Source organism: Pteropus vampyrus, unplaced genomic scaffold (assembly GCF_000151845.1).
Source record: "Pteropus vampyrus isolate Shadow unplaced genomic scaffold, Pvam_2.0 Scaffold384, whole genome shotgun sequence".
Classification (NCBI taxonomy): domain Eukaryota; kingdom Metazoa; phylum Chordata; class Mammalia; order Chiroptera; family Pteropodidae; genus Pteropus; species Pteropus vampyrus.
In genome coordinates, this window is record NW_011889165.1 from 166,070 (window position 1) to 182,627 (window position 16,558).

General features: G+C 36.4%; 1 pseudogene; it reads right to left on the reverse strand.

Moving 5' to 3' along the window:
- Nucleotides 1–1,012: 1,012 nt before the first annotated feature.
- Nucleotides 1,013–1,131, reverse strand: LOC111731566 (annotated as a pseudogene).
- Between the last annotated feature and the right edge of the window lie 15,427 nt (nucleotides 1,132–16,558).

Below are 16,558 nucleotides of genomic sequence, written 5' to 3' on the forward strand. Positions count from 1 at the left end.
TTTCTGATGAGGAACTGACTGTGTCCCGCATGATCCTGCACAAGCTACATGGCAATTTGACCCAGAAGACCTAGGTTCAAGGTTGAACTCTACTGCTTCCAGGTCGTGAGGTTCAGGCATAATACTAGCTTCTTTGTCCTTCAGTTTCTTCACTGGAAACAATCACATCTGCCTCACAAAGCTGCTGTGACGATCAAATAAAATGATGTATGTAGAAGGGTATTATAAACTTGTATCACACTATAAATATTTGAACTTAAAAAGCTTGTTGATTAAAAGAAAGGGGAAAAAAAGGTTTAGTTATGCAAAAGAACTAGAATGCACCTGCTCCGGTATTTAAAAGTCACAGTTAAATGGTCCAGTGGTTTTTGAAATTAAGAATAGATACTTAAGATACTTAAGAGTGTAGCTCTGCAAAATTGAAACTTTTAAGAATATTTTTTAGTTTTAAAGGTGTTGTAGAATAAGAAGGTATTGTCATTTTACAAATGAAGACAATGATATAAAACATTATGTCACTTGCCCCAGGCCCCTTATTACTTGGAGTCAAAAGCTTTTCGATTTTGACAGCCTAGATATTTGTCTCACAACCTCCACAGAAAGAAGAGGATTTATGTGGGAAGTTCATCCTGGGGAAGGTGACATGTTCGTTAATGTATGCTCATTTTGCATTAACACTTTGCTTCATCCCAGAGCGGTATTAACTGTATCTTAAATTTTATTCTGTATTTCTCTATTAAAATAAATTCATTTTTTTAAATCTTGTAAAAATGCATTGAGAAGCAGGTTAATAAGGAGAGAAAATAGGGCAAAGAAACTTCCTAATTGCCTGAGTCAGCCATACCTCTTCAGGTTGAGAGCTTCTTTTTCTATTTTCTTCTCTACACATATAAAACATGCAAAATATAGATTTTTATTTTTTTTTAGACGAGGCAATCCTTGGTTGACCTCGCAGCTTGCAAGGACTTTGTCAACTTACAATCCTTTATTTTTAATTTAATTTTATTTTTTACGCTTACAGCACTTGGTCTTCCTAGGTGGTCTCCCATCCAAGTACTAACCAGGCCCGACCCTGCTTAGCTTCCGTTATCAGACAGGATCGGGCATGTTCAGGGTGGCATGGCCATAGACAAAACATAAGTTTTTAAATGAGGTTTATATTAACAGTGTGGGATGGCGAAGGTGGTATTAAAACTGATCATTTCCATTGAGTCACTGAAGAATTGAGAATTAAAATCTATCTTGCCCACCCAAAAAAGATTTTTTAATAATAACTGTTCATATTTAAAAATTCACTTGGAACAATGCTTTGGCTCATTTTTTGACAAGTGAGTTTGTGTATGAACAAAATAACAATGTGCAGGGTGAATGAGATGAAAAATCTACAGAGCAAATGTGTCTTGGAATTTCTAGTCATTTTGGTGTAGGAACGTTTTGAGGAAATTATTTAGCCTAACTTCAGTTTCTCAACCAATATGGCAAGTAATTGACCTTGGAAGAATAATCCAGAAGCTCTCAATTTATGAGTGGATTAATTCTAAGAGTTAATATATAAATTAATTGTCTAAATTTGAAATTTACTTTTTCCCTGGCAGTATTTTTAGAGATGCGATTTGGTTCCCCAACTAGTCTGCACAAACTTCACCAATAGAGAATTGGGAACGTTAATGTTATTTGAGTAGCAACGAGCACTCTGACTTCTCACACATCTCTCTGCCCTGGTGGGCATTAGAGGGAACAGATTCAGAGGACAATAACTCCTTCAAAGAGCAGGTAGACAGATATTTCCAAGGTCCAGTGTTTTCTCTCTTACAGTTTGTTAAACAAATTATGTCTCTAAGTTACTCCCCACATGTGACTGGGAAACAAAGGGATGGTGCCCATAGGAACTACGGGTTTAGAGTTTGCTTCCTCTAATAACTTTTCCTGCATATATTTTGTTCTTTAGCCACACATTTATCACTTGGGGGCTTACTGCTGTGATGCCTTATCCCCATGCACCCAGGGCACGAGTATGCAAGTGAATATGTTAGAAGACTGATGTGTGCAAAGCTAGAGCTTTAGAGAGTTTGTCCCTTTTAAGCAACTGTTACTTTCAAAATGAAAGTAATGTCTTAGGACTTGAAAATGGCCATTAAAAAATCTGTAAGCCACATGACCTAAAAAGCATCAAATTAGAGTTGGGAGATAAACTTTTAATCTTTCATTTTGGATAGAAAAAGTATATCATTTAGTATCTTCCCTTCTTTGTGTTTAAAGAAGGGAAAACATATTCACAATTTAATATAGATGCTGTGAAGCTTTACTTTCACCAGATGGTTCCTAAAAAAGGACAAATTAAAATTTACTGGTCTCCAAATGAGTGTATAAAGTTAAACATTGGTTTCATGTAACCTTTTCATAAAAAAACTAAATCTTTAAGGATTAACTCAAATATTTGGGTGAAATAGAGCCTTACATTCAACCTCAATACCCTCGCTTTCTCAAAGGCCGTAGATATGATATAATAAACTAAAAAGGAAATTGATTCCGATAACAATAATAGAATAAGGGAATCTTATTATTAGATGATCACTCTATGCCAGATTTGGAATATATGCCATTATATCTATGTTATCTTCCCTCTTAGCCTGCCAGCATGTGCAAGCTGGGTTCTTCTCAGTCTCTGAGATGACTTCCCAGGGGGCGGGGGAGGTAGGGCACATGGCCACATATGAAGTCGTCTTATCCCAACATTCGGATCTTTGTGTTTCAGAGTATTAACCAGATTACAGGTCATAATCTGTAAAAGCTCCCCTGCTAGTGCCCTGCTTGACTTCTTTCCAGATGAAATCTCTTCAAACAAATCCTGGATCACAAAGATACTCTGTTTTGTGTCTGGAGCCAAAGAGAAAAAAATATGCATGTAGAAAGACAAGTATCCGCCAAGGGTAAAGAGCTAGATTGATGAGGTTCTGCGTTTATCACCTCTGGGAAAAAAAAAAAATTGTTCCTGTAAAAGAAGCCAATTGCAACATTTAGGATGAAGTAATTCATCTAGTGATTCTTCTTCCATTTGAACTTTTCATTTCCTTGTGCTTTTTTATGGATGCTCAGTTTGAATGTGTCTAGATAAGGACATGACTTATTTATTGGCACTAAGAGCTTTTTATAAGTTTAATATAATTTATGGATTTTTAATAATCCCTCTAATTGTTTCTTTACATGAGTTACCACTTTTTTTAAAAGCCAAATTTCATTTTCTTTATGATAGCAAACGAGTGAAAGAGAAAATTAAGGTTTAAATAAAAAGTTATCTTACTTGGCAGGCCAAAGCCATCCATTGGCTCATAAAACACTCCTGATGGGGGCACCCTATTATTTTTAAGGGGTTCATGAAATGGACAGAATTCAATTGTTCTCTCAGCATGCAGACAGTATATTTATGGGAAAGCACTCTGGGAAAAAAAAAAAAAAAACCTTTCATTCTCATTGGGAAGGTCTGGGATAAAGCTCTGGTAATCAGGATTGCTTGCTAAATGACCTCAATTTTTCAGTCACCATTTTCTCTCTTTTACAAAGCCTTCCTCCCACTCCCCTGCCCCCCGCCAGCCCCAAGAGGATAACTTTTTAACTCAACAGATAGATATTTACTAGTATCCTTTAGTTTTTCACTTATAAATGGTTTAGAATTTGTTTCTAGGGCAAATAACCTGGTGACATATTTATAATAATTTTAGGGAAACTAGCATACAATGAAAGGTCATCGCTCTCTAGACAAATATCCTCTAGACTTAGAGGTGTCCTCTTCCTTCCCAGTACCTCACTTAGCTGCACACCACAGATACCCACACCAGATGCCTCTCTGTGTATTCCTCTTATCTATTAAATCCCTTCCTGGTCCATACCTCCTATGCTGCTTTTTTTTTTCCTATCAGTGAGCTCATTCAAAAAGCCTCATTTCTCCCATCATCATCCTTAGGTAGAGCTTTGAGCCTCCTCTGTCTCTGATGATTTGTGGTACTGAAGCCAACTAGGAACATAAACATGGGCGGAAAGGAAGCTGTCACTGTAGCATAAGAGTTTCCCTCTCCTCCTCATTAGACCTGCAAAGTCCTTCCTCAGCTGGGACCTGCCCCATCTCCAGGCTGTGGGTGGTTTCCCCAGACCTCAGCCCTAGAATTGTGCTTTGGGTCCTACTTCCCTTACTCTGTTAAAATCTGTTCTTATCTCATGTAAAGTTCACTTTTTAATAATAGTTTTATTGAGGTATCATTTGAGGTGTACAGCTTGATAAATATTGATAATTATATACAGTCATGTAACTTCTACTACAAGCAATATGTAGAACAATTCCATCGCTCTAACGTTATGTTGTGCTTCTTTGTAGCAGATGCCTTCTCATTCCCAGCCCTAGACAACCACTGATCTACATCCTCTCACTGAAGCTTTGTCTTCTCTAGAATTTCACATAGGAATCATACAGTTTAACCTTATAGTGATTGAATTATTTCACTTAGCCTAATGTTTTTAAGATTCATCAGTATAGTTAAGTGTTAAAACTTCTTTCCTTTTTTTTTTTTTTTGCTGAGTATTTACCACAGTATGTTTATCTATTGACCAACTGACAGATTCATATTGATTTTGCTCCATATCTTCCATCCCCTCTGATACTGATTTGGAAATAAATTCCTTGCTTCTGCTCCAAAAACAACTAATTAAACACATATGCACTTAAATGCAATAAAAAAGGTCCAAAGATACAGAGGGACCCACTGGGTCCTTACAAATAAAGAGTATTTCATTATGCCAGCGCTCTCTGGGAAATGAGGAATTATTCACATATGGGAAATCAATGCCATAGTGCAGAAGTATAAAGTTAATTCAACATCTAAAAGAACAAAGACACTGAATAGTCATGTGTCTCCGCTGTGGTCTGCCTTGATTCCTGCACCTCTTTAAGGTAAAGTTACTTAATTTTCCCCTCCTACCTTTCTGCAGTTATTTAAAAATGTAAGTCCCATGACAGTTGCTTCACATGTGCCCTAAGTAGTTTCTATCTTTATCAATACTGGCATTTTCAAATTTGATTTGTTATTTGCCATTTAAATAATCAATTATTTAAAAAGTATTGCTATTTGACTAAACTCAGTCAATTTGATAAAAAACTGATTGATCAGAGTTGATACAATCCAAAGTTATGACTTTAGTAATGTTTTTCAAAATTTAATGCGCATAAAATCACCAGGTAGCCTGACAAACATGAGGTTCCTAAGCCTCACCTTTATAGTTCTGATTAAGACGTTTGGGGTACAGTCTAAGAATCTGCATTTTGTAAACATTCCAGGCGATTCTAAAGCAAGTGGTATGTAGATCTCACTTCGACAAGTGATGGAATACAAAAGATCTGACATAAGAAGCAGGTCAAACTGGTTCTTTGGCAAACTACATACATTAGTAAGGACGCTCTCAGTTTTAGATGACAGGAACACACATCAAGCTGGCTTACACGAGAGTTATATATTGACTCATATAATTGGAAACTATAGGGGTAGAGCTGGCTTCAGTAAAGATCTGACCATCATTTGGCTTTCAAAGGGTATCATCAGGCCTCAATTTTTCTCTCTCTCTTTTGGATTTCTTTTTCTGTATGTTGCTTCCTTCAGGAAAACTCTCTGTAAGAGTTGGCAAGAAGGCCACCAATAGTTCTGTGCTTTCATGTCATCTCTTCAGAAACTTCATTGGATTGACAAAAGTCCCGTAATTAAGTATCATTCAACGGAGTTTTATCACATTCCCATTTTAAAAACTTTCAGAGTGCTTTGAATGACCAGGCCAGATTCAGGTGACCCCTTTCCCCTCCAAAGTGAGTGAATGGGTATATGTGTTGGGAGATGGAGAGCATAGATCAGCTCCAATTAAACCCTAAGAACTGACCACAATGATTCCCTGTTCCCCCAATAACAGCGACAGAAATAACATGTTAGTGATGGAAAGCAGCCCGAGTGTATGACATCACACATTTCACATAGATGCTAGTAAAATACTATGATTTCCTCTAACTAACTGTACAAATGGATAATCTTATATTTCAAACTCCTAATGACAGAGCACTGAAACTAACTTGTTTTATATGAGGCTTAATAATCACGTGCTAATACATGCTTAACAAATACATTTTTATCTTGATCATTAGCATGGCCATGACCAAGTAGCTTTTACAGAGTTTAGCTGTTCAAGAAAGGAGGGAGGTACTTAATAAGGCTGTTTCTGTGAATTAGAGTCTGTTGAATGATTAGGATTATGTTTTTTGGATTATACTTTGAAATCTAGAACTTAAACTGCCATCGCTAACTATGATGATGGGGTGATAAATTACATTTAATAAAATAAAATGTCTACTAAAACTAACTCATCATTGAGAGGTGAGAGATAAAGTAGGACAAATTAAAAAAACAAATAGAAATAATTGAAAGAGCCTAGATAAAGAAGATGAATTCTAAAACCTGTGTATAAGAACTAAGTCCTGACTGTGAGAGTGACATGATTCTGATGTGCACAATGTGGGCAGGTAAGAGGAGGGGGTAGTGGAACTGGGTTATGGAAACCACTCTGCATTAAGAAAGACCAGACCTAGAACTGATACGGGCCTGAGACCTACAAATGGAAAGCAGTTTTATCAGTAATATTAAACTGTGGAATAATTTCATAAAGAGTTGTCCATGAACAAATCTAAGGGTAGGTTGAGCAGTACACAATAGAGAAAACAAAACTAAACAGTGGCATAAAGATAGGTAGGAAATGGGAGCCCACGACCCGAAAGGTCTCTTTGATCTCAGTTTTCTATGATTCCAAAACAAATGTGTCTCCTTTGTGAATTCTTTCTAAGTAATAACAATTCCAGGTTCACCTGAATGTCAAACATGTATGCCCCTTTCCCAGGCTGTCTGATTTGGGTCTGGTGAGTCTTAATGGCTTATGACTCAGCAGGCTCAGGAAGTAACAACAAGACTTCTCTGTCTGTTAAAACTCATGACCAATGCCTCTTATAACCTAAAATTTTAAACCAAAATGTCTAAAAAAAAATCTAAATGTCTAAAAATTTAAACCAAATGTCTAAAAACAACAAAGTTCAGCTCAGAATAGACTAAAATTATTTAATGATTTATTTGTTCAAATTTCAAAGGTTTGAGGAATATGGCAATGTGTGGTGTTGATACTGCAACAATTTCTCCAAGAACCTAGTGATCTCTCAGAATTGTGTACTTTAAAAAAAATACACATGTACATTTTTAATTATATAATTACATATACCTGTGTATTTAAAAAACTTTTCCCAATGGACACTATGTGGTATTATTATGTGTACATATAGCTTGTTTCTTGACATTTTCTCTTAAATGAATTGACTATGTATCCTACTTAGGGAAAAGTAAGTTCAATGAAATTATAGTAAATTAGACACAAAGAAAAAGACAAAAGACTAAATGTAAATTGAAGTGACTTTAAGGGCTGGATATAGGATGACATCAGCATGTTGGCAAGAAATAGAGATACACAGCAAGGCTAGACTGTCTGGTGTTCTGTTCAGGGTGGAACAAATGAAGATGAAGGCAAATGCAAAGCTATAGCAATAAATACAACTGTCTAAAACGTGCCCTTCATGGTTATTCGTAAATTTATTTTTTAGTGTAGGGGATATATTTAACATATGTAATTCATTTTTCACCTCCTTTTCTTTCCTCCCATGTTTTCATCTCTATCAACCCTGCCTGCTCCAGCTCTGACTTGCCACCCACTCTAAGAAGATTCTTTTGAAACTTGTGTTTTGTAATAACCTTTTCCAATGTCTTTCAGGACTCCTTCCTCTATAAGCTAACTGAAACTTGACATTTTACTTGATCGTGAAACCTTCCCTATTTCTCACTTAATGGCTTCTACTTACCTATAAGGGTTCTTGATTTCTCCCAGAAAGCAGGTCTGCAACAAGGGCTTGCATTTATTTAGTACATGTTAACAAGCAATACCAGGGACCAGTGTGGGGGAAATGGAAAGCATGAACCCAGGAAGCAGGGAAAGCCAATATAAAGGTATGTTATCAAATTGATCACTGCTGTGGATGATTGGAGATCAATCCACCTGGGATGCTCTGAGGAGCCTTGTCGAAAGCACCTCAGAATTGTTTGCCCAAGGGATGGAAGAGAGGATGGAAGATATCCACCAGATAAGTACTGGTCAAGTTTTGACCCAGTCAGTGTCTACTCCCTCCATTTTTAGATTGCACATGAGTGCCACATTTTGTTGTCAGAAAGGCCCTTAGGCGGAAGGCAAGAGCTAAGAGGTACAGTTCAGCTGAGGTGCTATCGGACTACACCTGTGTGAAACTGGTTACTGCCCCAATTCCTGCAGTAAGCAGTGGCCCGAGGGGATGCAAAGAGGGACCTGAAGTGTTCCATATGGGAGACAGCCAGCTCCTTAATCACTGCTTCATCAATCCATTATCTCCCCCGTCAATAATCCTCTTCCAGAATCTATGACATCTCCCTTGACCACTCTCTTCCTTATCTCAGCTTTCAGATATCAGGACGTAGTTCCAACCTCCTCAATGATGTTGGCACTAAAAACTCCATCTTCCTCTACGACCTGTGTCTGTCACCATTTTCCATGACTTCAGTACACATGGTGATGACCTTTTAACTTCCTGGCCTAAAATCTTCTCATCTTCAGATGTCACTCAACCTTACCCCATCACTCACACTTACACATCTTGAACACAGGAATTTTTTTTTCGATACACAACCTATTCGCTTCTTTATCCCTTCTGCTCTCCACTTTGTTCTCAGTATGCACTCTAGTGCTTCCTTACTTCCCAACCCATGTCCAAGCAATTCTGATTTAATTTGCTCCTTACCCAGGTTGGCCTTCTTGAAATGAACAATCATGTCAATAGCATGTGAGATATCACTTTAAAATCCTATGTCTCTTGTACCTACTGTCTACTTTCTTGGTTCTGTAGCTTTAGATCTTATGAAAGTTTGCTGGAAAAAGTTCTCAAAGCCATGATACCAGACTCAGCTACAAATTCATACTATTTCATCTCTGCTTAAATAGCAATCTTATTTATTTTCAAAGCCCTAGACTAGCTTGCTTTTCCACATTCCCCATGCTTACATCCCTAACCTTATCTACACATTCTCAGTTGACGGCCTTGCTTCCTACTTCACTGTGAAAACAATAGAGACACTACTACATAAGCCCCCTCAGCTTCTCTTATTCCTACCACCAAATTTGTACCCTTACTCCACCTTTGCTTCTGTCTTTGAGAAAATTAGCCCACCTAATTCTACCCTTTGAGACCATAATATCAAAAGAAGTGCAACAGTCTCTACTCCAAATTTATTATTCAACTATTTCTGTCAGCACACCAGTGTGCTTGAAATTCTCCAAATTTCGAATGACATTTCTATTTGTTTTGTCACCATGCTGCTACACCAATCCCTGGCCAAGCATGATGCGTTCAAGTTTTGAAACAAATCAAAATTCCTATCAGTCGTGTCCTGGAGGAGCCCTCCTCACACCCCACCTGGATCAGAGCACTCATCTTCTGGCTGGTCTTTAGGATGCTGTCACACTCATTACCTCACATCATCCCTTTCATCAATAAGAGGTTGCTTCAGGTTTCAACCTCAAGTAGTGTTCAAGACCTCTGTAATCAAGATTCTCACATACCCACACATGCTGTGAACTTCTCCCTAATGTAGGAGAAGTACATTTCTTAGCACATGCTGTGTCTGTTTCCTGTATCTTTCCCCCTCCAGATTTCCACATTCTACTCATTCTCCACAAATTATATCAGTGTGTGTTAATCTTTCTCTTCTCCAAATGCTGTTGTGTATATAGTCTGTAGCATATTTGGTTATATATTGTTTTATTTTTTTTTAATTATTTCTTCTGTGTAGGACTTGTCTTTAACGAGGGAGTATACTCCCCAGAATTTTATCTTATACATCTTTTGTCTGACAATGGTGGCCACTCATTAAGCACTTAGTAGAAATACCTGTTGACCTCTTTAAGAGTCAGAGCTTTTCATTTGAAAGAAGAACCTACACGTGTGCACTTGAATCTCACATAGTATATACCAACTCCTCAAAATTCATAATTGGAATGAATTGGGACAATTAGGATCATCGTCTTATTTTTCTCTGAATTTTGGTTGTGAATGACCTAACTTTATGGGAATCTTGGACTGTAGGAATCATCCCTAAATTTATAGTTCCAACTAAGTACAGTGCCTAGGTGTCGATCCAAAACTACATAGACGATGAAATGTAAATATAGTCCGTGTCTACACATCATAAACACTTAAATTAAAATATGAAAAAATAAAATGTAAAAACAAAAATTTGACTTTGTAAAAAGTTTTTATAGAGATGTTGACAGCAATAATTTTGGGGTTTAATTTTATAATTTCTTTAGCATCTATACAAATCAGAGCTAAAGCATAAGAATTTAACTCACGAGTGTTATGTCCGTGGATGTTTAAGAGTCATTAGAATGAAAATAATTTAAGCAAACAGGGCTGCAAGCCTCTCTTTAAAAAAAAAAGAAAAGAAAAGAAAGAAATTTATAAACATCAATCTAGCCTGATTTCTGGTCCAATGCAAGAATCCTCTTTGAAACATCCATGCTGACCTATACTTCAACAATGCTGCCTTCCCTGATAGGAAGCTTAATATTTCTTAAGGCATACCTACTACATCTGTGGACAGATTCCAGTTTTTCAGAATTTCATCACAAATTCAAACACCTAGAGGCCAGGCACATACATAAACGAATAGAGCAGTCCAGGTGTGATGCGATAAGGGCTGGCAGGGACAATGGGGACTGACGGTGCCAATCTGCTCCAGGTTAGTGCTGGCAGAGGAGTGAGGGGCCAATGTTGCCGGATTTTCCTATTACTCAAGAGAAGGTGAAAAATCTAGATATTTACGTGAAATCTCGTGCCTCTTCAATGTGAGCAACTAAATGTTAAACAAAACAAGATGGAGGACAGTGGTAAATAAAACAAACACACCTCTGAGCTAAACTTGGCTGGAAGCCCTTCAGTTTTCTAACTTCTGAGATAAATTCTGACTTACATTTTTATCCCTGGAAAAGAATGTATTAAACTTACACTCATTACTTAAAGAAGAAAAAGTCAGTTATTTAAGGATAACTATTGTTCTCCATACTTCACCAAGCCTTTTAAAAATTCCTTTAGTCTTTTTAACCCAAAATATATTCGGTTCAAAAATCAATTACATGTATTAATATTAGGGGTCATGATTTAGAGGGTTCCTTAATCCAAAAGACTGATTTCTACTGTGATTGTTTTGCTTAGTTTTGGTCCACTGTTACAATTTTCATTTGGAAATCATGTCTAGTATCCTCTAGACATGTCATAAGCAAACTTGATAAGCATAGCTTCTATGTTCTCATCTGCACCATGAATTAAAGCAAACGAGATTTTCTGGACCAAGATAATTGTTTTATGGTAAGCCATGAGTCTTACTGCCCTGGTCCCCAACCAGCTGGCAACCATCAGTTTGATTTTTAAACTTTGGAAAAATATTCAATCTTTTAAAATTGTTAGCATCTTAACTGTATTTCTCTTTCTTCACAAGAAGATGTGAAGGTAGAGTTTGTCAAATATTCCGTCAAAACAAAAATACATTGTGTAAATTATTTACTAACTTAAATTTTCTTATTTACCAACTTAAATTCCACTTAAAAAGGAGCTTAGGTCAGTGCCATTGTGCCGCACAACTCAGGGGGCTCCATTCCTATTGTCTTTTGCTCAAAAGGCAACCCAGAAGCATAACTCATACTCAGAGAACACAATGTGGCTGGTGCCCCCCGGAGTTGTGCATCCACCCAGCTCTGAATGAGGTTAATTTGTCAGTAATGGCCTCGAGGCATCTATGCCTGTATGTTAGCTCCTGGTGATGGCGTTCTTAAGCCAGGCTCAAAAACAAAAACGAAAAGCCCTGATTAACAATTTGCTGGCATTGAATTTTGGTAACATTTGAATTTATACAAGAAAGTATAATTTGGTTATATAATCAATTTTTAATCTTAGTAAATGCTATGTAACCCCATAGGAAAATCTAAATATCTCTGACATTCCACATATATTATTCACTTACACTTAATAAACATATCTATTGTAGTCAGGATTATCTATTAGAGCACAGATTGATGAATACTTTTGTAAAGGGCCAGATAGTAAGCATTTTAGAATTTACAGGCCACATGTGGTCTTTCTCACATATTCTTTTAATGTTTTTCTAGCAGTTCAAATGTTTTAATAGCTGGTAATTTAATAAACAGTACATATTACCTCAGTGCTATATTTATTTATTTTATTCTCTCTCTTTTTTTTTTTTTGGTACTGCATGCATGCACTGTCCTAGGTAGTTTTACATATCAACTTATTAGATCTGCACAGTAACTCAAGGAAATACATTCTACTGTTGTCTTTGTATTTTAGACTGGGAAACTAAAGCATAGCAAGGGTTAAGTAACTTGCCCAAGTTTTTATGACAATTTTACTCTGACAAAGAATTTCTTAAAATTGTATCTTACATACATTAAAAGGTGAGAATAAGTGCAAAACAGATACAGAGAACCGTTATTTATTTCTATATAAGATAAAGTAGACTCAGCCTTTTTCAATTTTTTCTTTTTACCACAGGGTATAACTGCAGATGTGTGTGTGTGTTTTCACTATATTTTGGAATGATAAATTGATATGAAAATATTTTAAATTGCATGCCAAAAATGTCTTTACTGTGCATAAAATGGACAAAGTCCAAGTGTTAGTTTAAATTTCACATTATCTACCAATCTTCCCAGAAGAATCTAAAAGATGTTTTTGTTAAAGTCACGTAGTTCTCCTGGATAATCTTTTTTTGTAAACAGTTGGCAATCCAAAGTCTGGATTTTCCCATTTAATGTTCAAAGGAAGCTCATTTTTAAGACCGTTTTTAATCAGCATATCTGTCACCTCTTTTCTAACCTTTTCTTTGCCATTACTTTCTGGTGTTGGTGGTTGTTTGACTTGCAACTTCAAACCGCTATTCACTTTCTTCGGCAACACTGCAATTTCCTATTCACCAAGACTTGCATTTTCCTCTAAAACTGAATATTAGTGGTGGTTTCTCCAAGAGCTGTAATTTTTACATTAACCTTGTTTCTTCTTTTAATTGGTGTTTTTCTGTCAGACAATGGTAGGGGGCTGGTAATGGGTGTTATTTATTTCGAGAATCCTGCTTCAGTGAAGCTGTGGTGAAATAAAGGCTTGAAATGAAAATACTCCTCATGGCCTCTGGCAGTGGTGTGAATAAAAAGCAAGGAGCAGGAGAAAGGGAGAAGTATGGCAGGGAGCAGGGATAGCACTGGAACATCCTCATCAGTTCAGAAATGAAAGGCCAGTAAGAAGCGAGCAACCAAACTGTTTCTTCAAATGTAAATACAAAGCCATGTCCAGGTCCCTATAAATCCAATTTGCTAAAAATACCCCTCACCCCAGACCAGCCCACTGGCCACTGAATATAAGGAAGCTAAATAACAGAATGTTAGCATGTTTCCTTCAACACATGTATGGTACGCATTCAAGAGGAAAACCAACAGCTAAGAGAAAGTGACCATATTAAAACTCTTTTGAGGCAAACAAGTAAATACTCACTTCTTTTATCTTTTATTAGTTTCCCTCTCAGTGGTTATTGTGTAGCTACTTTCATCACCATTAATTGTCCACTTTTTTGGAATGTATTGTAGTTAAATGGTTTATCTCCAACAAGAAACAAACAAACAAACAAAATACTTCTGAGAAAGTTCACCTCACCTAGAGATGGTTTGTAAATATAAAGCAGTGTAAGGAAATAAATCGCATGGAATTTCAAACCTAAATCCTTTTTTATTTTAATTAAGACAAAGAAAAAGTGCTAGAGAACTAGATTTAGGTACTATCATATTCAATCTACAAATCTTAACTCATTTAACAAATTGTAAGCGTTCCTCCAAGCTTGACAAATAATAGTTGCAATCTTAGTTCCCCAATTTTATACAATTGGCTGGAAAAAAACGTGTTAAATATTCTCTGAAATTTTTAATTAAAAATCTGGATTTTTAAATGCTACCACAAATATCCAGTATTTGAAACTGTCACAATCTTTTCAATCTTTTTCCTGCTAGTTTTCATAGCTTTAAACCTCTGATGGTGTTACATTTAAGAATTATCTAATTCTAAGTATTCGTATTCCTGTCTCAATGTTTTAGTTAATAAAACTGTGTGTTATTTTAGAATGATAATTGAATCAATAGAACATACTTTTACCAGATTATGACAATTAGAAAGCATGATTTGTAGTAGAATCAACATTAATTTTTTATAATGTAATAAATTATGATAAAAATAGAATACAGTATACAAGGAGATCAGATCATGGGACGTTTTTATATGGTGCTTTCAAATCAACACTTTAAAAAAAAAATCTACTTGCCAATTCATTTAAGAACCTAGTTGATTTGGTTTTCAGGTTTTTGTATTCCAGGACAAATGTTCGATGTCCCCTCAAACTGGTTTTTATTAGGCAAGTTTCACACACAAGACCCTGAGCAGAATGTTTTCAAGTAGTTCACTGGCAGTGTTACATGAAGTTCGGCACTTGTCCCCCAGGAAATGCTGCCAGTCACAACGAATGGGGATGCTTTTTTCCACATCACAACAAACTTTATTGTACAGAAAGGACTGATCTAATCACAAAGATGAGCTTCTATAGAGAGCTAAGTGGATATTTAGAAGGTAAATACATAAATATAACTGGAAACAAATATTTATGTGTAGAGAATGTTGATAATTGTTAATTACTGGGAAGATTTTTTAATTTTTTATTGAAGTTTAATGTGCATGGTATAGTTCTAGATATAGAATTCCATTAATGTTTATAAACTATACTTATATAATCAGCATGCAGATCAAGAAACAACAGAATATTACTAGCACTCCTGAAGCAACTCCTTCTACCTTAAGGATAACTCGTCTGTATTTTCTAACAGCATGGCGTAGCTCTGCCTGTTTCAGAATTTTAAATAAATTGAGACATTCTGTTTATACCGTTTTTGTCTGATTTCTTTTACTCAACATTCTGTTGATGAGATTTAGACACATTGTATCATTTAGACACATTGTTTTCATTGTATCTTACATATGCCTTGATTTATTTATCCATTCTGTTGTTAATGGGTTTGGGGAAAATTTCTGGTTTGGGGTTTGTATAATAGTGTTGCATGAATATTCTTGTGCATGGCTTTTGGTTCATAGATGCATGTGTTTCTGTTGGCTACTTTTTTAATGAGGAGATGCTGGATCACAGTTATGCTTGTTGTTCAGTTTTATTGGACAGTGCCCATTTTCCAACATGGTTGTTCTGATCTGCATTCCCACAGGCAACAACCAAGAGTTACTTCACACTGCTGCTGGCACTTGGTCCTTTCGTCCTTTTCATTTAGCCATTCTAGAGAACATATAGTAGCATTGAGCTGTTTCAGTTTACATTTCTCTGGTGACCACTGTGATACATGTAAAAGCACAGTGCCATGATAATCAAATCTTCGTAATATTTTGTACTGATGGGGAAACTGGGCTTTAGCAGATTTGTGATTCACTCAAATTCCCTCATCTTGGATGTAGTAAACCAGGATTAGAAATGGTAGCTTTGGATCATTAATGAGACACATAATAATAGAGTTTTAGAGTTAGGAGGGAGCTTTGAGATCATGCCATCCAAAAAATTTCTCGCAAATGAGAAAGTCGAGTATTGGCTATGTCAATCTCATCAAGCATTCAATTACATTTCTTTGGTTTTTTCTGGATTCAATTCTAGGTTCTGCCACCTACCAGCGGGGTGGCTGAGTCCAGTCACTTACTTTCTCTGGACATCTTTTTTTTAATGAGAGCTATATAAGCTCAAAAATATTTTCTTGTGTGTTCGTAGCCACCTGGGAGTCAATTATGATAAAAGTGCAATTTTCTGTAGTTTATAGCTGACATAGGCTTGAGTGGTCTTCAATTGTCTGTCCTCCCTCTGTGTCATGAAGCTGTTCTTCAGCTAGGCTCAGCAGCTGGGTTCTGTCCTTATTTTTTGACTCGTATTCCAATGGTCTACCAGATAGCTATAACTGAACACCCACGGGCACCTCAACTTACCATGTCCCAAACCCAACATGTCCTTCCTCTCTCTTCACTTTACCAACTCTTTTCTTACTTATCTATCCTCTGCTAAAGATGAAAACTCTATCTTTCTATATTCTGACATGATCATTCCATAATCTCGCTAAATTAAAATAAAAACATCTTTGATAACGCTCTGGACAATGAGACAAAAATCTAAATTCTCTGGCTTGGCATTTAAAATCTGGCACCTGCCTTTAAAATCTGGCACCTGCCTTGCACAACTGAGTTTAATTTCCTGTTGCTCATCTTGCTTTGCTGCTTCACCTCCACGGCCCACCACAGACCCTGTCTGCTCTCAAACCA